Genomic DNA, 23,743 nt, shown 5'->3' on the forward strand with positions numbered 1-23,743 from the left:
TAGTCATTGTTTGGGGTACATCTTGGATGGACACATGGATTTAGTGTGAGCCCTGAAACAGATGGAGCAGACATGGAGCAGCCTGCAAGCACTGAAGCTGCACGCCCCCCCATTGAAATTATTGCAAACCTGGGCTTTACCTAAGAACACTATGGGACGACCCAGCTTATCCCTAAGGCCACGCTGCTCTGACCTGCCAGCCCCCCCCCCCTGGGACCCCGGCCGGGGAGGACACAGCCTCCATGGGGCAAAGGCTGGCAGAATGTGAAGTGGAGGAGCATGTGGCACAGGAGGGAGGTGCCAAGCCTGCGAAGTGCCTGCAGAAGAGCTCGGTATCCAGTAGACTCCAATCCACACGAACATTGAATTGAGCCAAGGCTGCCGCCGCCTTGGCCGAGACTGATTTATGAAAGTCGAAGAAGGTAAAACCCCCGTATTTGTGCCCTAAATCCACTATCTTATGCAAGTAGAGATCTAACTCTTCCCGCCGCTGCGGGTAAACGGAACATAAAACGTCCCTGTAGATGCCGAAGGCCAGGACAAACTCGGGGATAGTGAGCTTCTTATTAAGCCGGGGGTCCCTGGCCTTCATGACTACGGACAAATCACCGTAATTGTAGACCTTGCTTTCGACCATGTCCTGGGAGGCAATGAGGAGAGCCACTAGGTTGACATCCTTCCCCTCCAAGATATCCTTGCGGAGAGCCGCGGGGACCAAGTGGGCCGGGGTGATAATAGGAGAAACCGTGGAAGAAGGCAAGATGGGAACTGGGGGCCTACCCTGATCACCAGCAGGAACTGAGGTTGGGACCGGCAAGGAAGGAGGGGGGCCCCCTTGGGACGGACTGGCATCCTCCAGCTTAGTCAGTCTATCGCCGATGGACTGTAGGGAGGATAGGATGGAGTCCAGGGTTCCCTGTATGGCAGATGAACAGCCCTGAGAGCTGGTGCCCAGTCCCGGATCTTCTGGATGTTCCATCATCAATTTGAACAGCTCCGCTTTTCTTGCAGTGGCCGGGAACGAGATACCCTTCTGGCGTAGGACCGCCGAGATTTTCGGAATAGTCCAAGACCCGTAAGAGCCCAGCGGAGAAGGAACCCGACGACCCCTGGGGGTACCGGACCTGACAGGGGTGCTGATCCTGGCTGGCGTGGAGGGGGAGGAAAATCCATCTTCCAGGGTGGCTCCTTGAGGCCCGCTGTAGAAGGAAACAGAAAAAAGTAGAACGCCCAAGACCGATTAACGACCGTAACGTATAGGAGAACCACTGGCTGGCTAGCTAGAGCCCAGAGGCGAAAAACTTAACTACCCCGTGACAGGTGAGGCCCTGCTAGATGCCAAGCGGCCGGTGAGAGGCTCTACCTATGATTTGGGCGAGGGGCGTGAGCCACAGACGTGGTGGCGGGAAAGATGGCCTCTCGGTGACAGTAAAAGAATCAAAACGTGTGGCCGTGACAGGTGAGGCCCTAACTATAAACCCCATGAGAAGGGTGGAGCGAGGCGCTAGCTTTGGTTTGGCCCGTGGGGCGAAATAATCTCCGACGAGATTGGGAGGTTGGCCTCGCGGGACCGGCTACGAAAGGGGGGGGGGTCTAAGGCCAGCGCCTGAAACCCTAACAGCCAGTTGACTTGCCCTACAGGGGGGGGGGGGCAATATAAGACAGAACCATACAGCTGAAATGACACAGAAAAAAAAAACAGTGACGACAAGAAAGACGGACAACATGAAAATGTGGTATGTGCGTGGAGGTGATGAAGCCGTGATGGAGCACGGAACCAAAGCAACCGCAGGTGAAGCACATGAGGAGTGTAAGAGCCTGAAGAACCTGGAAGGGGCTGACCACCGGGCAACCAGACAAAGATGACAAAGTGTGGTGGGGGCAAATGACAGAACGCCTACCAGTGTCTATGGGCGACGCCAGGGTAGCGTCTGTGAAGACTAAAAAATGAGTGGAGCCGTGAGGTACACAAGGAACCTGAACCTGAAGTAGTACCTGATGCCGGTATTGAAGGACATGGTGAGAACCTGAAGGAAAAAGGAAAATGGTCAACAAATAGGGGGGGGTCACCCAGACCCCCCACTGGAGAACATCATGAGGAACCTAACAGAACATGCACACCCTGCGAGCCATGAGACCCCCGCCCCCCCCCTCCCACCAACCCTCACCTGCCAACCCCCCCCCTCCCTCTGGTAAGACCGGGCCACCCCCCCCCAAAGCAATGACAGCCGTGACAACCAGGAACAAATCAGGGAACATGATAAGAGGGAGACAAGCTGACGGAGGCTGAAATGAGCGTAGAGACACGTAAATGTGAAGTAGCCGTGGCCTAGTGGAAAGGCAGGCAGTGTGTGCATGAGACTGTGTATGGAGGTAGCCGTGGCCTTGCAGGAAGGCAGGCAGTGTGTGCAGGACCGTATGTGGAGAAAGAATAGCCGTGGCCTACAGGGAGGCAGGCAGTGTGTGCAGGAAGATGCCAACCCCCCCCCCCTCCCCCCCATACCCTGCCGTACCTGACCTCCTGCTGAACAGCGGGGAGAAAGCAGCGGAGTGGCCGACAGAAACAGCAGAGCAGACGGTGGCCAAACGCAGGGGAGCCGGACAGGATACCAGCGGAGGGAGAGCCAGGCAATTTGACAGAGGCTGCGCTGTGGAAGAGGAGCTCGGCGAGCAGCGCTTCCTGCTGCACGACCCGACCGGACGTCCGGTCCACGAGGAGGAACAGCGAGATCCGACGTCAGGTGATCACTGGACACCTGACCAGTGACGATCCGAGGCAGCAGGCCGGTCAAGGGGAGGGGCGGCGCTATAAAGCCCGCTAGCTCCTCCCACAAATACCGGCCTGCGGCCGCATACTTGTCCAGAATAATAATTTATTCTGGCCATTAAAATTAATTATTTTCAAGCGTTAAACCTGGCTAGCATTAACGCACGCCCCAACGCGCTTACATGCGTTTAGCGTTTTTAGCTGCTGAAGCGCTGCTGCTCCTGGACACGCTGTCTGTGTTTTTTTTTTCTGCCTCTAAACGCTCCTGCCTGTAAACACCTTTATGTGTATGGACACATAGGCTAAAGTGTAAGGAAAGTGTGCATGTGGCCTTATATATTAGATCTCATTGGCATACCAATCCGCACTCCTGTGCTAAGGACTGTCTTCAGCCGCCTGGGATGCACAGATATTCTATGAAGAGGCATGCAATTAGCCTGTTAAAATCAATGACAGGCAGCCAGCTGCAACAAACCTCCATGTGTATCCTGGAGTGCACATCCATGCAGGTCTGATGCATGGATGAGGATGCAGACAGGCTAAAGATGGTCTTTTTGCATGGGCATATGGGGATGGATAAGCTCCCATTATCACCTGCATGTAAATTAAACATGCCAGCTACATAAAAGTTTATGTAGGGTGGTGAGGTGCAGGGGAGCTGGGCCAGCACAGACAATAATACTGAAGGTAAAGGCTGGAGTTCCGTTTTAATGCCCTTCATACCAAACATACAGTACTTACTCACAGGACCCAATAAGATAAGATTGGGCAGCAAGCCTCATGGACCCACTTTTTACTATTCAGTATGAATTGGTGTGGCCAGGCAAGATCCAGACGACACAGGCTGCTACTAAAACACTGGCCAGTCTCTCTTGCATCAGCAGCTTTAAAACCTATTATTGATTAAATTATTAGATAGTTGTCCCTGAGGAAGGCAAGGGTCTCCAAACTTTTTAGTACAAAGACCATGTTTTTATTTATGTAGCACTGTCCCTGCAGGAACTGCTGAGTATTGTCTTGATGGGCTCCCCTGGTTACCAGCACTCAATTACCTTTGGAATAAGTCCCTGGGTCCCACCTTGCTCCTGCTGGCTCATCACACAAATGAACAGTCTAGAGGTGTTGTTTTTTTGTTGTTTATTGGTAATTGGGATGGGAGAAGGGAATAGTGGGATACTCCAATTGAACTATTCACATTAATGGGGGCTTCTATCTTCAGAACTTTGCTTGAGAATGTGGAACAGCCAGGCTATTAATCCACACTGCCACAAGTATAGATGGGGTTAAGCCTCTTGCTCTCTTTGCTCCCTGACAAAATGACTAGATGGACAATAACTTATCTTCAGGACACTCTCTCTAGCATCCTCTTCCCACTGACACCCGTCCACTGACTACCCTAGGAGCAGGGGTGGCCCCCCTCAGGTCAGGCCCCTTGACACGAAATTCTGTACTCACTGTACTGCAGAGACAGTTCCTCCAGTGTCTCCCTCTCAGTCAGCTTCTCTGGACCTCTGGGACCTCTCCTCACTGCTATTCTCCAGGCCCTCAGGGCGACCCCCTGAGGATGCATGGCACCTCTACTGAGGAGGAGGCAGCCACCCCCTCCCTCTGGGACTCCGCTATCCATCCAAAAGACCTTGAGCACATGTGCTCCTGGCTTTTATACAGTTCGCAACGTGCTCCAAGGCACTTTTCCCTCTGCCAATCATCGGGACTCCACTATCCAGCCGAAAGACCTCAAGCACATGTGCTGGCTTTTATACACTATCCCAACATGCGCAGAGGCACTTTTCCCTCTGCCAATCATCAGTACTGTGCCAAACCCATGCACTCATTTGTCAGGTTTCCTCCCACTGTCCAACATGCCTCCCTATTGGACCAGTGTGAAACACTCTGCAGACAGAACAAGTTGCATCCTGAGCACCATGAGCAGACCTCACTAGCAGATCCTGCTCTCTGGTAGGCAGAAAACAATTTAAGATTTACCTGCAGCCCCTCTGGTAAGCAGACATAGCTCAAATCTATGCTCTCTCACTAGCACCTACCTAGGAGGATGCTACAGTTACAAATATTTGTGGGCCAGAAAAATTCAGTTTTATAAATGAATTAATAAAATGTAATAAATGAATACGTTTTACTTGGAGCTTTGTAATCAGCATGAAATGATTCAGAACAACTGAGAAATAACTTCAGTGAAACATAGCAAAACAATTTCCAATTAAATGTGGGCTAATAATTAAGGTCAAACAAAAATAAATTTAGTCTACACGTTCCTCATCAGAGTTCCCTTAAATTTCCCCTTATCTCAGAGACCCCCTTATATCAGGGTCTGCTTCGGGGTCCCTCGTACATCAGGGTCCCTATCAAAATTCCCCTTACTTCAGAGTCCTCTTCACATTAGGGTCCCTCTCAGAGCCCACCTTACATCACAATCCTCATTACAGTCCCCGTTACATTAGGGTCTCTATCAGAGCTCCCCTTAGTTCAGAGTCACCCCTTACATCAGGATCCCCATCAGAATCCCTCTTACAGACAGTGCCATCTGTAGAGCATTAAAGGGCCCTGGGCAATGCAGTGCACTGGGGCCCCGCCTACATAATCATCCACGAGAATAAAAATGCAAATTATCGATAAGGCAATAATTATTGGTACAGCAGTGCCAGGCTAATGACAGCTTCCAAGTTCGGCGGCTGTGTCCGGTGAACACACACATGGACGGGAGTCAGACTTGACTGTCCTGTGTGTGCCTGTTCCCTGTGGAGGGGGAGCCGACAACTTCATGAATGCCTCTCCGCCTCCACGGCGCAAGTGGCCTGACAGCAGTGCAGGGCCAAAAGGCGCTTGCCACCTGCTAAGTTCAGCGGCAGGATGCACACGGAAATCTGGACTAATGCTTGGCTGGGGCTGGATTGCTGGGCAGGTGGGGCCCCCCGGGCAAGTGGGGCTCCCGGGCAACTGCCCAGTATGCCCATTCGGTAAGATGGCCCTGCTTACAGAGCCCCTCCCCCTTTATATCAGGGTCCTCATCAAAGCCCTCCTTACGTTAGGGTCTCCGTCAGAATCCCCCCTTACATGAAGGTCTCTATTAGATTTCACATTACATCAGGGTCCTCATCAGAGTTCTCCTTACATCAGGGCCCCCGTCAGAGTTCTCCTACTGCCGGAGACCCCATCAGACTCTCACCTTACATCAGAGTCCTCATTACACCATGGTCCCCAACAGGGTGAAGACTGTGCACATCAGCTGCGAAGCGGATAAAATCTTATAGCGGTCCTCATGTGGCTTGCGGACTGTAGTTTGGTGACCCCCCAGTCTAAAGCAATGAAGAACTGATCCTGTGTTATTAGTATTTATTAATTCTCTATCAGAAGCCAATCACTAAACAGAATCTTTGTATTTCTATGCACACATGTAACAAGATGTTCAGTCATTTATCTTTATGCACACCCACACACTCACACACATATAGACGCGGTGAGGGAATGACTACTCCTGTAACCATTTTGAAAACTCTGCACTGAATCGATCATTTTATTTTGTTCCAACAAAACGAAATTGATCATTTTATACAATACAAGAAATTCAGATTGTCTTCAGAAATCTAGAAATAATTTCCAGCATTGAACCCCTAATAAACATAGCAGCTCTGTGTCCTGGATGGGATTGGCCGTAATATCCCCCTGACACAGCCTGGCTAGTGATGTCATATGTGAATTTCGCTAGGTAAACCTTGTGCCCCCCCCTGTTCTCTAGGAGTGAAATGTCTGCTTGTCATGTGGAATGTGACTTGGCCTTTTGATCTCCTAATATTACACTTCTGTATTGTTTTTACTATCCTTTTCATTTTTTAAGAAAAATTGATCTAATTATAGATTTCTGGATATTTTCCCTGCCAAAAGAAAAATGTCACTACAGCCAAAGCTCTTTTGGTCATACTTCTCCTGTGGGTCACATGATTGCACTTAGTTCTGCACTACTGTGACCCAGATTCAGCCAACAGCCGGCTAAAGTCTGCTGTCGGCTAACATCACAGAGGCTCTGCAGGGATCCTGACAATAATGTCAGGATCTGCCCAGATGCCTGACTGGCAGCTGGCTCAGCCTCTCAGTGTCCAGACGAAGCTATGCGATCCTAAAGCGAAACACATCAACGTCAACAGCGTCACATGACGCCATCAACATGTCCCGGAAGGGAGTCGGTAAAAGCCAGGGATGGTGAAGTGATCGTGGAGATCAGGGCATGTTTGGATAGTTGTACAAGGGGGGCTTCTGGTGGAACAATCATAACCAGCAGATGTGAAGCAACAATCCACCTACTGAGTCAAGTACAGAGGATAGTGAATAGTCTACGTCACATGTTTCAAGCACAAGGCCCGTGGACCGAATCTGGCCCACCAGGCCATTTCATGTGGCCCTCGCACCCAGGGCTTTTTTTTCAGATAGAATGTGGTGGAACTCCATTTCCCCACCTCCAGCTCTTGCAGATCCCTGCCTGCCCTGCATGCACTCACGGCGGGGCACAGCAATGCCAACCAATAGTCTCCCTACAGGCGAGAGAGAGATACACGGAGTCACGTGCACTGCTGGGAGGCACTAGAGCAAGGCAGATGAGATGTTAGGACGTTTTTTGGGGGGTGGGGGGGGCACTCTGTTCTCCACACACTCCTGAACTCTGCATGCCCCATACTACCTTTTTCTGCATTCTGTACGTAGCGCACCCATAAAACCTGCACTCTGTATGTCATACACTCCTCAACCCTGCGGTCTGTACACAGCGTTCCCTTGAAATCTGCAATCTGTATGTTGCACACTCGTGAACACTACACTCTGTATAATACGTACTCCTAGGTATCTAAGTAGATGCATAGTTTTACAGATACAACCGGCTCTTTGAGGACAACCCTAATGCTGATGCGGCCCACATTGAAATTGAGTTTGACACCCCTGGTCTATGTGCATTAATCAACACAGGTAACATACTAATATCAACTGCCTAGATATTTGGGACCGTTGCACGGCTCCAGATGGTCATGGTCTGCCTGAATACAGTGGAAGTCCAGTATTCAAGTGACATTTACAGATCTGCTACCTGCTGGTATACCCCATTAGTATGGCAGTATAGCCAATGGGTATTAATTATCAATATTGTGAGTTACTTGATGTACTATCTATCAACCAGCAAACATTGCGGGGAGGTGAAACCCATCTGAACTAGCCAGTTCATCTGGCCAGAAATTTATTGAAGCATCTGGAATTTTCAAAAGACTGATCCCCTTAATTTCCTCCCATTCTCCTCTTCTCCACCCTCCAGTGACTCGAGCACCCAGGGACCTTTGCACTGGTGAATAAACCAATATACACTAGTATTGCTAGTTTTATTATATGGCCTGTTGCCGTGTTTTAACCACCAATGCATGACCTATCTGGCGTCCAGACGAGCGTTTGTCACACGTGTTTAATGTCATTTTTCTTGTTTGGTTTTTGTCATTTGACTTTTGTTGAGTATTTTGGTTGCTATAATTGCAGGGTCACTTCAAGTGACCACTTGGCACACACCTTGTAATTTTATTGACCTCTTTTTTCAATCTTTGAGGTGGATCTATATGACCCCTTTTAAATCTATAATCAAATAAAATATATATTTTTATAACCCCAACACTGTACTTTGCGTCACTCATATGGCCGTCTGTTGTTCTCCACAACTCTAGTAGAGTTATTTTTTGTCCTTATGTTGAGAGCCTGAGCCAGCTGCTCCCACCCCCTCCACAGCCTAGCAGTGAGTGCCGGAGAGGAGAGCAGAGAGCCAGCGACTGACAGTCACCACTCTGTGCTCAGATCAGACCAGAGAACTGAGCAATTAATGGTCTGTGTCCATATGTTGAGAGCCTGAGCCAGCCGCTCCCACTCCTTCCACAGCCCAGCAGTGGGTGCCGGAGGGGAGAGCAGAGAGCCAGCGACTGACAGTCACCACTCTGTGTTCAGATCAGATCTGAGAACTGAGCAATTAATGGTCTTTGTTCGCTCAGTTCTTAGTATGGCACCAGTGGGGGACAGCTACATCATAGAATTGATTCTGCATCCACCTAGGTGAGTATGAATGTTTATTTTTTGGAAATCCCACACTTCCCTTTTTAAAATGTGAGAAAATATATTGACAGAGCCACCAACTTACAAATTGCAGGTATAGCACGAAAAAAAAAAGTATTCTAAATGCTAAAGTGCATCGTTTTTCCATTTTCTATTTTTAATTTGTGATAGAAAATTAGACTACTCCAGTAAGAGTCAATTTCCTAGCACAGCCCCCTTACATATCAAAGCTCTCTCCTCTTCTGGAAGTGTCTAATTATTTTTTGTGCTGGCCCAGCTCCTCTGCCCCTCCCCTCCCTTCCCTAGCCTTTAAGTACCTGCTGAGGGGGGAGTTAAAGGTAATACTATAGAACATAATTTCTCAACTTTTTACCCCAGAGAAACCCTTGACATAATTTTTAGATGTAAGGGAACCCCTGCTAAAATGCATTAATTGGAAAGAATACTAATTAGAATGGTGGTCATCAGGGGCCCCTCATAGTGCGGTAAAATACTAATTAGAATGGTGGTCATCAGGGGCCCCTCATAGTGCGGTAAAATACTAATTAGAATGGTGGTCATCGGGGGCCCCTCATAGTGCGGTAAAATACTAATTAGAATGGTGGTCATCGGGGCCCCTCATAGTGCGGTAAAATACTAATTAGAATGGTGGTCATCGGGGCCCCTCATAGTGCGGTAAAATACTAATTAGAATGGTGGTCATCAGGGGCCCCTCATAGTGCGGTAAAATACTAATTAGAATGGTGGTCATCGGGGCCCCTCATAGTGCGGTAAAATACTAATTAGAATGGTGGTCATCAGGGGCCCCTCATAGTGGGGTTCATTAAAAAAAAAAAAAACGCTTTATTAATATAGATTTGCACTTACATATATACAGTAAAAGATTGCATATTATTACAAATGGCGTGACCATGGCTCCCGTGTCACTTCCAGTTTCGGCACACTCATCCTCCAGGCCTACACGTGCAGGGAGAACCCTGATCTTTTAAAGGGCCACACACCTGGAATTTGTGAATGATGTATACATCATCATAAGTGATAATAGGAGGAGGAAGATTGAGAGGTTCAGCATTGGAGTGACATTTGAGAGTAGCCCCAAAGAATAGGAGGCGTGTTTTGACCTGAAAATTGGCAGGTCCACAGTTGGAGGCGAGCGTATGAGTGAATTGGAGGTGGGAGTCACTGCGCATTGTTTTTATTGGAATACTGATCAAGACACAAGAGGTGGACTTTGGAGGAAATAGGATGGGATGTTATAGAAGAAAACTTTTATTAAGAGACTTGAATATTCATGCAGTTATTTATTAAAGATTTATGATTATTGTTCACTATTTATGTTCATTTATTTATGCCGATAATAGTTTTATGTTTATGCGTGTATCCACATTTTTATGTGTATTTATATGATTAGTAATTTAGTGAATAATTGGGGTAAGCGCAGCAAAAGTTATGCATTGTTTAAATTTGAAAACAATGTTTAGTAACCACTTTAGCTCCGGAAGATTTTACCCACTTAATGACCAGACCATTTTGCTATTTAGCATTGCGCTACTTTAACTGGCAATTGCATGGTCATGCAACACTGTACCCAAACAAAACAAAAAAAACAAACTCAACGTGGTTGAGTTCCTTCACCTTTTTTCTGAGAAAAAAAGCCCTGTTTAGACCACTCTCTCAAATAATCTTAGTACTTTTTATTTCAGTAGTTATTTAATCGTACTCAGCCTGATGACCCAACACCCAATGACCTCAACTTCATCCTATACGACGGTGACACCCACTTACGAGAACTAAACTTTGTATGCTGAGGTCAAAAGCGCAAAGGAGGATAAAATGTCATAATAAACTCCTTAGACCCTGTAATGTACTGTACCTCTTATCTCACAAAGCCACAAAAATCAATTGAGATCACAATAAAGGTGCTTTAATGAATGCCTGGAGGTGACAGCACTCATTTCTGCAAGTGTTAGCTCTCCAACGAGAAGAGAAGAAGACAATGGGTGGTCTCCTTTAGACAATAGCAGTGAAAGGGATAAGAGTTTACCTGGTACATAAATCACACTTGGACTGTCAACGCTAAAACATGTCCAGACGGGCCGCCTACAGCTGTATACACACAGTGAGCGCGGGCCGGTCAGAGACGGCAGCAGATGTAATGAGGTATGAGATGACAGCAACTGCACACGCAGGTGCTGCTCTCCCAGAAGTCCTGTCAGCCGGCCGGACTGATGAGGTGTGCGACCGAGAGGTGTGTGCCGGAGGCCTGCTGAGTGCAGACCAAGACATGACCGAGGTTATTTTAATCTTTAAAAAAGAAAATAAACCCTTTGCACTTGCTGTAAGCTAAAAAAAAAGAGGAAATTCTAAATCTGTGTTTAAGTGAGTCTGCCCGTGCGGCTTTGAGGGTGATGTCACCCAGACACATTTCATGGTAGGGGGTGAGAAGGTGTTGAGCGTTTTGGTGCTGACGGGTAAAGGTGAAAAGGTAACGCTCTAAGGTGGCACGCAGAAGTTGTTAAAAAGAACCTAAGGTGTGGCTCAACTTATACACACATTCATTTTTGGATATATTTTACTCATTTTTATATATTTATTCTCATTAGGTCCACATTTTAATCAGCATGTTTTATTTGAATTATTATTAATGTGATTATTAGTTTTTTTTATTTTATTATTCCTGTTTTTTTACCCAATTGAGGAACTTAAAGTAGTTATAAAGTCAAAATGTTTTTTACCTTAATACAGTACTTGCATTAAAGCGGAACTCGGAAGAAAAGTCTTACTGTTTGACGCAATGGGGCATACCGTGGCACATTACTACTCTCCTTGGGGCGCCCAAAGGTTTTCCAGGTCTTTTATAATCCTATAGTGTATACTACGAAAACAAAAAAAAAAAAAACTTTAATGGACAATTGTACGGTTATGCAACGCTCTACGTAAATATAGGTTTTTCCCCACAAATAGAGCTTTCTTTTGGTGGTATTTGATCACCACTGGGTTTCTTATTTTTTTGCGCTATTAACAAAAAAAAGCTGACAATTTTCTAAAAAAAAAAAACAAAACAAAACAAAAAAAAAAGAAAAACAATATTTTTTCATTTCTGCTATACAATATACTATCCAATAAAAACATTTAAAAAAATCTAATTTCTTCATAAAGTTAGGCCAATATGTATTCTGCTACATGTTTTTGGTAAACAAAAATCCCAATAAGCGTATATTGATTGGTTTGCTTAAAAGTTATAGTGTCTACAAAATATGGTATATACAGTATACTGGAAATATTTATATATTTATTTTTTATACTAGTAATGGCGGTGATCAGCAACTTATAGAGGGACTGAAATAATGCGGCATTCAATCTGACACGGCTGTCTCCTATCCGTGTGAGGTAGGAGGGACTGTCAGTGCAGGCTCTGAGTCTGAGCTGTATGAGAGAGACACTCTCAGCTCAGAATACTGCTGATGGGCACTGATAGGCAGCATTGATGAGCACTGATAGGCGCAATTGATGGGCACTGATAGGCAGCATTGATGAGCACTGATAGGCGGCATTGATGGGCACTGATATGTGGCACTGATAGGCATCATTGATGAGCTCTGACCGGTGGCACTGATGAGCACTAAGTGGCACTAATAGGCGGCATTGATGAGCACTGATAGGTGGCACTGATAGGCAGCACTGACGGGCACTTATAGGCAGCATTGATGAGCACTAAGTGGCACTAATAGGCGGCATTGATGGTCACTGATAGGCAGCATGATGGGCACTGATAGGCAGCATTGATGACCACTGATATGTGGCACTGATAGGCAGCACTGATGGGCACTGATTGGCAGCATTGATGAGCACTGATAGGTGTCACTGAAAGGCAGCACTGATGAGCACTGATAGGCAGCACCGATGGGCATTGATGAGCACGAATAGGTGCCACTAATAGGCGGTATTGATGAGCACTGATTGGTGGCACTGATAGGCAGTATTGATAGGCGACATTCATGAGCACTGATAGGCAACAGCACTGATGGAACTGCACTGATGATCAGGACACTGATGATCAGAGCCCTGATTATCAGTGTAAACAATGTACTGACAGTCTTGCTGGTAATGGCTCTCCTTTCCTAACACAGACTTAGCATTGGAAGAAAGGAGTGCCAATAACCAACAAGTCTGTTTACATGTGATCAGCCACTGTGAATGCCCGAAGAACACAGCAGTCACAGAGCATGCTGGATGCGCGCCCCAGGGGGCGTGTGGGAGGCAAGATTTTGGGGGGATGCCCATGGATGCTCTCCCAGAACTAGAAGCCTGTAGCTCAGATGGAAGGGGGGCCCTTCATGGTTTCTTGCAATGGGGCCCTGAAAGTTCTAGTTACGCCTCTTGTGTACTATGTGTGGTGCTTTACAGGGAAAGAAAATCCATCACATTCCCGTTGTCAGGACAGAGCTCAGCATTTTTTACATATGCAGAGCTCCATCCTGTGTGTCTTCTCGACTATCAGCAGGTGCCAGCGAACATCCATTGTCTGGCACCCGCTGATCGACTCGTCCTGTGACTAATCACAGCAGTGCGTGTGCGCACCCCCATGCGGAAGTGGAGAATCATGTATATATACGTGATTCTGCACAGAACAACTGTAAATCTACAATGGGGCGGTCGTAAACTGGTTTAATAGTATGTTTTATTATTCAATTCCTCACATTTGTCTGAGATCCTTGTATATTGATTATCTGTTCAAATATCTGACATTCATTTTTATACATCCAATACTGTTGGCTATTGGGTATTTGGTTTCAACTTTGACCCTGATGAGGTATTGATATGGAGAAGGAGTGATACCTGAGAAAGCAGCGCACATGCCCTGAAACGCGTTGTGTCTCCTTCCCAATAGTGACGTCACACGCCAGTCGGCGCCACACTCCACGCTGCCATCCATCCAGCTTCTACCCAGAAACACTCAGTCCTCACTGGCGAGCTCCCCACTATACCGCAGCATCACATCCACCTGGACTGGAGGCACGGACTCTTCTGCTGCTGGATCGTCACCCTTAGATGAGCGCCTTAACCTGTACCCTATGTGAGTTTTTATTTGGCTGATTGTCCCACTTGCATTAAATATTACACTTAGAGGCACTCTTTGTCTTTCTTTTTTTCTTCTGTGGCTGTAGACTGCTTCCCAGACAGACTCGATTATGTTTAGATCAGGGCTCTGTGGGGGCCAAACCATCACTTCCAGGACTCCTTGTTCTTCTTTAGGCTGAAGATAGTTCATAATGACATTGGCTGTATGTTTGATGTCATTGTCCTGCTGCAGAATAAATTTGATGCCAATCACGTTTCCATGATGGATCAGTATCTGCCTGTATTTCTCAGCATTTATGTTTTGGCCCCCACAGAGCCATGACCTCAAAATAATCAAGTATACAGGGTAGTGTTACTTAGTTGTAGTGAGGAAAAAATATCCTCTATGGGCATTTCAGCCTTAGTGAGTGTCACCTAATTGGTTGCATGCCCCTGCGCACCCTACTAAGTCTTCTAGACCTCCATTGGAGTCCACTTGCTCAGCGAGGGATCTGTCTACCAATCCCTGCTGAGCAGATTGATGGTTGGTCCATGTCTGCTTTACTAATGCAGCCCGCTCTCCACTATGGGCGGTTAAATGTAAACAGACCGCCTGTCCCCTTACACCCCACTGCTATCTGATCCGATCCGCCAGACGCACGGGGAACGAATCCCCATCAGTCTGTTTTAGACACTGGGTGGGTGTCCATTAACACCCACTCAGTGTTCATTTTGACGTCAAATTTCAATTGAGTTTTAGTTATACTCTTTGGACTGAAATGCCATTTTAGTTTAAGCTGTATTTTAGTCATCTGAATTGTTTTAGTTTTAGTCATATTATATTCGACTAAAATCGAATGGGTTTAGTTAAATTGTAATGCATTGTTTAAGCATTTCTCTAATCACTTGCTGACCAGGCCTTTTTCTGACATTTGTTGTTTACAAGTAAAAATCTAAACTTTTTGCTAGAAAATTAGTTAGAACCCCTAAACATTATATATATATATATATATATTTTAGCAAAGACACTAGAAAATAGAATGGCAGTTGTTTCAATATTTTATGTCACACTGTTTGTGCAGCAGTTTTTCAAAAGCAATTTGTTTTAAGTAAAAATAAACTTTAATGAATAAAAAAAAACAAAAAACAGGTTAGCCCAATTTTTTTGTATATTGTGAAAGATGATGTTACACCGAGTAAATTGATACCTAACATGTCATGCTTTAAAATTGCGCACACTCGTGGAATGGCGATAAACTACGGTACCTAAAAATCTCCATAGGCAATGCTTTAAAAATGTTTATAGGGTTACCTGTTTAGAGTTACAGAGGAGGTCTAGTACTAGAATTATTGTGCTTGCTCTAACGATCCCCGCAATACTTGCCATGTATGTATACACTGCTTACACAAACACAAACACGGAACCTACACTTTTAGTAAGCAACCAAGCGCTTAGTGAGGATATCAATCTGTAGTATGGTAACAAATGCTGCTACTTAATAGCAATGTATGAAAAAGTAGAATATGTATAGATGCAAGATCAGATATATTCTAGTAGCGCAAAAGGAGATGATAACCTCTCTCCCCTACCACACAATAAAAGAAAACTTAAATATAATTCAATTTAAAAGGAAACTAAAAAACAGTCCCAGTGCAGGATAACCTGCATAAAACAGTCCACCAACGCAGCGTAGAATAGATCACGTAAATCCACACTGATGTGTCACTTGGGGAGTTCTAATGGTGCAGATAAACAGGATCACCTTAACCACCACCTCTGTGCTCTGAAAGGGGGGGAGGCAATGCACACTCACCGACTCCAGTGGCCCAGTGACTCTTGCCACTGAGCAAACCAGCCAAATCTCAGTCACATCCACTAGAGGGCTCCTGAATGAGATCAATGGTATAGGCTCTATCGAATGCGACTCCAGTAGCCCAGTGCCTCTCACTGTTGAGCAAGCCGGCCAAATCTCAATCACATCCACTTAAGACTCTGGAATGGGACCAATGATACAGGCTCAATCAGGTGCAATCACATGTAAGGAAGGAATAGAGCCCGACTAGTGTAATAACGTTTAACACTCAATTTATTCCATAAACAACATACATTGCACTCACATGACATCAGTTGAATAATCGCATATATGGAGGTGTACACCCATTGAGACCCGTGCCCAGACTCCACGCCGTGGATACCGTGCCTTCCGGGTGATCAGACTCCTCGTACACTTGATTAGGTTACGCCGCCTGGCCACGCCCCGACGCGTTTCGTACTTCCGACTTCCTCACGGGGGCGTCCAGCCATGTATGGTTGGAACACTGTTCACATATGCGTGTGCGACTTACATATGTGTTTGCCTCTGCGTGTGAGTTCAGAGGGACGGGGCACTTTACATTTTTTTTTTTTTATTTATTTTACTTTTTATTTTTTCACTGTCCCTTTAATTTTTTTTGATAATTTTTATTCCTATTACAAAGAATGTAAACATCCCTTGTAATAGAAATAAGCATGACAGGTCTTCTTTATTGAGAGATCCGTGGTCAAAAAGACCTCAGATCTCTCATTCACCTTTAACCACTTAAGCCCCGGAAGATTTTACCCCCTTCCTGACCAGGGGGTATTTTGCGATTCGGCACTGCATGACTTTAACGGACAATTGCGCGGTCGTGCGACGCTGTACCTAAACGAATTTGACGTCCTTTTTTTCCCACAAACAGAGCTTTCTTTTGGTGGTATTTGATCACCTGTGCGATTTTTTGATCATGCGCTATAAACAAAAAAAGAGCGTAAATTTTGCAAAAATAACAATATTTTTCACATTTTTTTATATGAAATTCCCCAAAAGAAAATGTAAAAATCAAAATTTTTTAACATTTTCGGCCAATTTGTTTTATGCTACATATGTTTGGAAAAAAAAATAGCAAAAAGCGTATTTTGAATGGTTTGCGCAAAAGTTATCGCATTTACTAACAAAGGGAAAGATTTTTGTCATTTTTGTTGTTTTTTTTTTAACACGTAATGGCGATGATCTGCGATTTTTTTTTGTGGTACTGCGACATTGGGGCGGACAGATCGGACCCTTGACTGACATTTTTGACACTTTTGGGGTTACCAGTGACATTTCTACAGTAATCAGTGCTATACATATGCACTGTTACTGTAAAAATACACTGGTAGTGAAGGGGTTAACTTTATTTGAGAGGGAGGGGCTGTGTGTGTCCCTAGGGGGCGTGATTCTAACTGTGATTGGCTGTGGCTTGAAGTGTAGGAACAATGATCAACGGTCCTACATAGTAGAACCGTATGATCACTGTTTCTACACAGGGGAGAATGACAGGTGGCTTGCTTACACTAGCCGCCTGCCTTTCTCCCGCTGTCACGGACGATCGTGAGTGAGCGGCGGACATCGGGTCCGCCGCTCACACGCGTGGGGGGGGTCCGTGACCGCGCGGGTACGTCACTTTGCCTGTGAGGGGCTGACCGCCGCAGTATATGTACTTGCGGCGGTCGGCAAGTGGTTAAAAGCAAAAAAATTTAAAAATAAAAGTAGTTTTGACTTTAAGAAAAAAAAAAAATGTCTTAAAGCCAGAGAGGCGGAAGCGACATCAGACGTCACTCTGGTCCTCCAAGGGCAAAGAGCCGAGTGGGGAGCTATCTTTTCCTCACTCGACTTCCTTCCCAGGCATCTGAGGGATCGGATCGGCCCCGGGCTTACCGACGGCTCTGGTAAGCTCAGAGACGTCCGGAGGGGGCACCTCCTCTACTGCCCATAAAAGTGATCTCACGCGAATTTGCTGTTGGGACAAATTTTATATGAAAACCGACCGCCTGACTGAAAAAAATATATCAGGGTTATGGCAGCTAGTTTTCCTGACTTAGAAAAAAGTTCCTGCACTACTTTGGTGCGACTTCAACGCGACTTGCATTGATTTCTGTTAAAGAAGTTGTATGCAAACCACGATGAAGTCGCACAGGAATGTCATGCGACTTTGAAGTAGCGGCAGTGGACAAGGGCTTAGCCGTTGTGATATATAACGTCTTTATAAATAAAACCAAGTTTCATTAAAAAAAAAAAAAAAAAAATATTGCAACTTTAAATTATTACAAATCCCTAAAAACTGTAAACTTAATTGGCTGTGATGTCATTGCACATATTACCTGAATATATTACCAACATTAAATATTAAGAAAAAAAAATAATAAGAAAAACCTTTTTTTTTCTTTCTTTCAGTAGATGCCTCCTACTCATTCTTATGTAGTAGTGCAGTATTATTTTTACGTTGAATTTCAATTTAGTTTTAGTCATACTCTGAGTAAGTCTAGGTTCACATCTATGCAGGCTGCACTTGTTGCGCTTTTCCGTCTCATTTTGCGGTGCATTTTGTGCTTTTAAACCCTTGTTTTTGATGCGTTTTTGCATGCAGCTTTCATGCTTTTTGCATTTTGTGTTTCACATTTTTTTAAATTTGCCCTTTAAAACACTGTATATAGCTGGTTGCTAAGGAGTGAGCTGGGAAGCCAGTCGCCGCGTCCTTAACAACAGATGAGTCATCAGCTGTAAAAATAAAGAATTGCCAGCTAAAAAATGTGAGAAAACAGTGTGGGCCCCCTCCCACCCCCCCAAATCCATATCAGGCCCAGGTCTGGTATGGATTTGGAGAGGACCCCCACTCCGAAAATAAAAAAACAAATGGCATGGGTCACCCCCAATCTGTACCAGACCCTTATCAGAGCATGCAGACTGGCAGGTCAGGAAAGGGAGGGGATGAGCGAGTGTCCTCCCTGCTCCTGAACCATACCAGGCTGCATGCCAATCAACATGGGGGGGGGGGAGGGCTTTGGAGTGGAGGGGGCTTTGAGGCAAACCTGACCAGGGTTGTGGGGGTGTGTGGGCAGGGGGCTTATCGGAATCTGAAAGCCCCCTTTAAGTAAGGGGTCCCCAGAATCCTGCCCCCCCATTTAAATGAGTATTGGCTATCTGTTCACCAAAGAAAAAGCAGTGTAGTGTTACAAAAAAACATGTCCCTCGTCGTAGCTTAATCACAATGTCTTCTTTCTCCGCTTCCTCCGCTGATGTCTTATTTCTCTGCTTCTGCCACTGAAGTCTTCTTCCTCCTCCGCTGCTGACCCACTATATACAGTGTTTTTACCAATTTCTGGACCGGAAGATTTTCCTCCTTAATGACCAGATCATTTTTTGATTCGGCACTACATTACTTTAACTCACAATTGCGTGGTCGTGCGACGCTGTACCCAAATAAAATTTATGTCCTTTTTTCTCACAAACAGAGCTTTCTTTTGGTGGTATTTGATCACCTCTTAAATTTTTATTTTTTGAGCTAAAAAACAAAAAAAGAGCGACAATTCTGAAAAAAAAAAAACAATATTTTTTACTTTCTGCTATATAACATTCCCAATAAAAAAAATGTAAAAATCAAATGTTTTCATCATTTTAGAAAAATTTGTATACTGCCACATATTTTTGGTAAAAACAAAATCCCAATGAATGTTTATTGATTGGTTTTCGCAAAAGTTATCGCGTCTACAAACTAGGGGAAAGATTTATGTATTTTTTTATTATTATTTTTTTTATTTACTAGTAATGACGGCGATCAGCAATTATTAGCGGGACTGCAACATTGAACATTGCAGTGAACAGATCGGACCCCTAACTGACATTTTTGACACTTTTGGGGGGACCAGTGACATTACTACAGTAATCAGTGCTAAAAATATGCGCTGTTACTGTAATAATGACACTGACAGGGAAGGGGTTAACACCAGGGGCGATCAAAGGGTTAAATGAGTCCCTAGGGCAGTGATGGTGAACCTTGGCACCCCAGATGTTTTGGAACTACGTTTCCCATTATGCTCATGCACTATGCAGTGTAGTGGAGCATCGTGGGAAATGTAGTTCCAAAACATCTGGGGTGCCAAGGTTCACCATCACTGCCCTAGGGGGTGCTTTCTAAATGTTGGGGGGGATATCTTTACTGAATGAACAGAGGGACCTGTGTTCCTCTTATTTGAACTTGTGTTCATTACTGACAGAACATAGGCCTGCCGTGTTTACCGTGGAGACCGCCGTTCTGTCTCTACGTGGAATGATCGCGGGTGCCCGGCAGCAATTGCTGCCGCCGGACCCACTTATGCCTCGTTTACACTGAGCGGATCGGTTCGGGTCGGTTCGGTACGGTACGCTAATTTTAGTGTTTCCATTATGAAAGTGGCCCATACAACCGAACAAAACCGCACCATTCCTGGTCCTGCTTCAGATGTAGGGCCATAGGAAATGGTACGGTATGGTACGGTTAGGGCGGAGCTACTGGCGTCACACGATAGATTCCACTGATTGGCGGACAGGAAAACTTCAATGCTCACGTCAAATGAAAGAGCAAAACAAACACCTCAATTGCTGTAAACCCTGCATGGTCCCTGGTGGCCCGACTTGCAGTGGAAACGCTCACCTGAATAGACCGGACCATTCTAACCCTTCCAAACTGTACCGACCCGAACCGTTCCGCTCAGTGGAAACAAAGCATTATTGGCTCCCCCTGTGGCGAATGAGTGCGTGCGCGTGCACCCCCACTCGCGGTCCTGCAAAGCGATGTACAATTAAGTTGTTTCGCGGGACAGAGCCGACCTGCTGCAGTATATGTACTGCAGGTGGTCGGAAAGTGGTTAAAGGAGAAATAATTAAAAAAAAAAAAAAGCAAAACTAATTAAAAATGAATGAAAGCCGGGGGTGGGGGGGGGGGGGGGGAGTGGGGCCCGGATGGCAATGCTCCGGTCCATGGAGACAGCCAGCAAGGTGTTCTCCAGATGTATATGCCACTGCCATAAGCTCCTCTGCGGGCCATGTAGACTGTTTAGCATTATTATATGTTATCTTCCACTACAGTTGTTAATTGTAGGTATCTTTGTGTATTTTTTTTCTTACAAAACGTAATAAACATTTTGAAATCTAAAAACGAATCAAAAACGCGACACTTGTGTTTCTGGTGCGACTCTATTGAAGTCTATTACACCCAAAACGCAGTCTGTTGTGGGCTGAAAAATGCACAGATGTGAACGTGTACCGTAGGAAACTATGTTAACCTCCCTGGCGGTATGATTCTTTCCGATTTTAGGTGCTGAAAGCGGTACCATTATTTTGCATGTAATTCTTAAGGACGAGCAGCCCAAACCAACTATTTACATATGATTTTTTTTTACTGTGCGTTCTTCTTTATAAAATCTCGGGTATGATAAAGTTTGAAACACAAAATCAAAAATTATAATATAATAAATAACTATAAATAAGTTAAAGAGTGTATATATATATACAGTGGGTACGGAAAATATTCAGACCCCCTTAAATTTTTCACTCTTTGTTATATTGCAGCCATTTGCTAAAATCATTTAAGTTCATTCTTCTTCCTCATGAATGTACACATAGCACCCCATACTGACAGAAAAACACAGAATTGTTGACATTGTTGCAGATTTATTAAAAAAGAAAAACTGAAATATCACATGGTCCTAAGTATTCAGACCCTTTGCTGTGACACTCATATATTTAACTCAGGTGCTTTCCATTTCTTCTGATCATCCTTGAGATGGTTCTACACCTTCATTTGAGTCCAGCTGTGTTTGATTATACTGATTGGACTTGATTAGGAAAGCCACACACCTGTCTATATAAGACCTTCCAGATCACAATGCATGTCAGAGCAAATGAGAATCATGAGGTCAAAGGAACTGCCTGAAGAGCTCAGAGACAGAATTGTGGCAAGGCACAGATCTGGCCAAGGTTACAAAAAGATTTCTGCTGCACTTAAGGTTCCTAAGAGCACAGTGGCCTCCATAATCCTCAAATGGAAGACGTTTGGGACGACCAGAATCCTTCCTAGAGCTGGCCGTCCGGCCAAACTGAGCTATCGGGGGAGAAGAGCCTTGGTGAGAGAGGTAAAGAAGAACCCAAAGATCACTGTGGCTGAGCTCCAGAGATGCAGTCAGGAGATGGGAGAAAGTTGTAGAAAGTCAACCATCACTGCAGCCCTCCACCAGTCAGGGCTTTATGGCAGAGTGGCCTGACGGAAGCCTCTCCTCAGTGTAAGACACATGGAAGCCGCATGGAGTTTGCTAAAAAACACCTGAAGGACTCCAAGATGGTGAGAAATAAGATTCTCTGGTCTGATGAGACCAAAATAGAACTTTTTGGCCTTAATTCTAAGCGATATGTGTGAAAAAAACCAGGCACTGCTCATCACCTGTCCAATACAGTCCCAACAGTGAAGCATGGTGGTGGCAGCATCATGCTGTGGGGGTGTTTTTCAGCTGCAGGGACAGGACGACTGGTTGCAATCGAGGGAAAGATGAATGCGGCCAAGTACAGGGATATCCTGGACAAAAACCTTCTCCAGAGTGCTCTGGACCTCAGACTGGGCCGAAGGTTTACCTTCCAACAAGACAATGACCCTAAGCACACAGCTAAAATAGCGAAGGAGTGGCTTCACAACAACTCCGTGACTGTTCTTGAATGGCCCAGCCAGAGCCCTGACTTAAACCCAATTGAGCATCTCTGGAGAGACCTAAAATGGCTGTCCACCAACGTTTACCATCCAACCTGACAGAACTGGAGAGGATCTGCAAGGAGGAATGGCAGAGGATCCCCAAATCCAGGTGTGAAAGACTTGTTGCATCTTTCCCAAAAAGACTCCTGGCTGTATTAGATCAAAAGGGGGCTTCTACTAAATACTGAGCAAAGGGTCTGAATACTTAGGACCATGTGATATTTCAGTTTTTCTTTTTTAATAAATCTGCAACAATGTCAACAATTCTGTGTTTTTCTGTCAGTATGGGGTGCTATGTGTACATTCATGAGGAAGAAGAATGAACTTAAATGATTTTAGCAAATGGCTGCAATATAACAAAGAGTGAAAAATTTAACCACTTGCCTACTTTGCACTTAAACCCCCTTCCCATCCAGACCAATTTTTAGCTTTCAGTGCTCTCACACTTTGAATGACAATTGCGCGGTCATGCAACACTCAACCCATATAAATTTTTCGTCCTTTTTTTCATAGAAATAGAGCTTTCTTTTGATGGTATTTATTCACCGCTGGGCTTTTTATTTTGTGCGCTATAAATGAAAAAAGACCGCAAATTTAAAAAAAAAATGTTTTTTTTTTAGTTTCTGTTATAAAATTTTGCAAATTAGTAATTTTTCTTCATAAATTTTGGCCAAAATGTATACTTCTACATATCTTTGGTAAAAATAACCCAAATAAGTGTACATTATTTTTTTTTTTTTTTTTTAAAGCCCGTGGTGTGTGAAACACACTCAAAAGACTTAACACCCGGTGCATAAAAAAGTGCACACACGCAAACGTGGACACACAAAAAGTGCACAAGGCGTACACACATGGCCCTCCTCCGAAGAGGAAGGGCCCTGACCCTGATCCCCCGGGGCGCGAAGCTCCTGACAGGGACTGAGGTACTCACTTAGGTCCACCCAGCCGAAACCGGGCGGACCCCATTCTTCAGGGGGACTGCCGAAACAGCCCACCCCGAGTACTAGGTAGGGCTCCCCCGAAGGGAGACCCCATGGGAGAGGGCGAACTAAGCCAAAAGGCCATATCCACCCCCTCCCAAGACTTACAGGGCAGGCCCGAGGACCTATGCCATCAAAGTACATTATTTGGTCTGCGTGAAAGTTAGAGAGTCTACAAGTTATGGTGCTAATCATTGAAAATTGATCACACCTAATGTACTGACAGCCTATCTTACTTCTTGAGACCCTAACAAGCCAGGAAAGTACAAATGACCCCCAAATGACCCCTTTT

General features: G+C 45.2%; 1 pseudogene across 1 annotated transcript in view; it reads right to left on the minus strand.

The window, feature by feature from the left end:
• Positions 1 to 3: 3 nt before the first annotated feature.
• Positions 4 to 23,743, minus strand: part of LOC309547968 — a 116,570-nt pseudogene continuing 92,830 nt past the window's right edge. The window contains exon 3 of the transcript in view: positions 4 to 916. The product of the transcript in view is annotated as an uncharacterized misc_RNA (transcript). The remainder of the gene's footprint in view (positions 917 to 23,743) is intronic.

This window comes from Pelophylax lessonae (assembly GCF_965119305.1).
Source record: "Pelophylax lessonae genome assembly, chromosome: 2".
Classification (NCBI taxonomy): domain Eukaryota; kingdom Metazoa; phylum Chordata; class Amphibia; order Anura; family Ranidae; genus Pelophylax; species Pelophylax lessonae.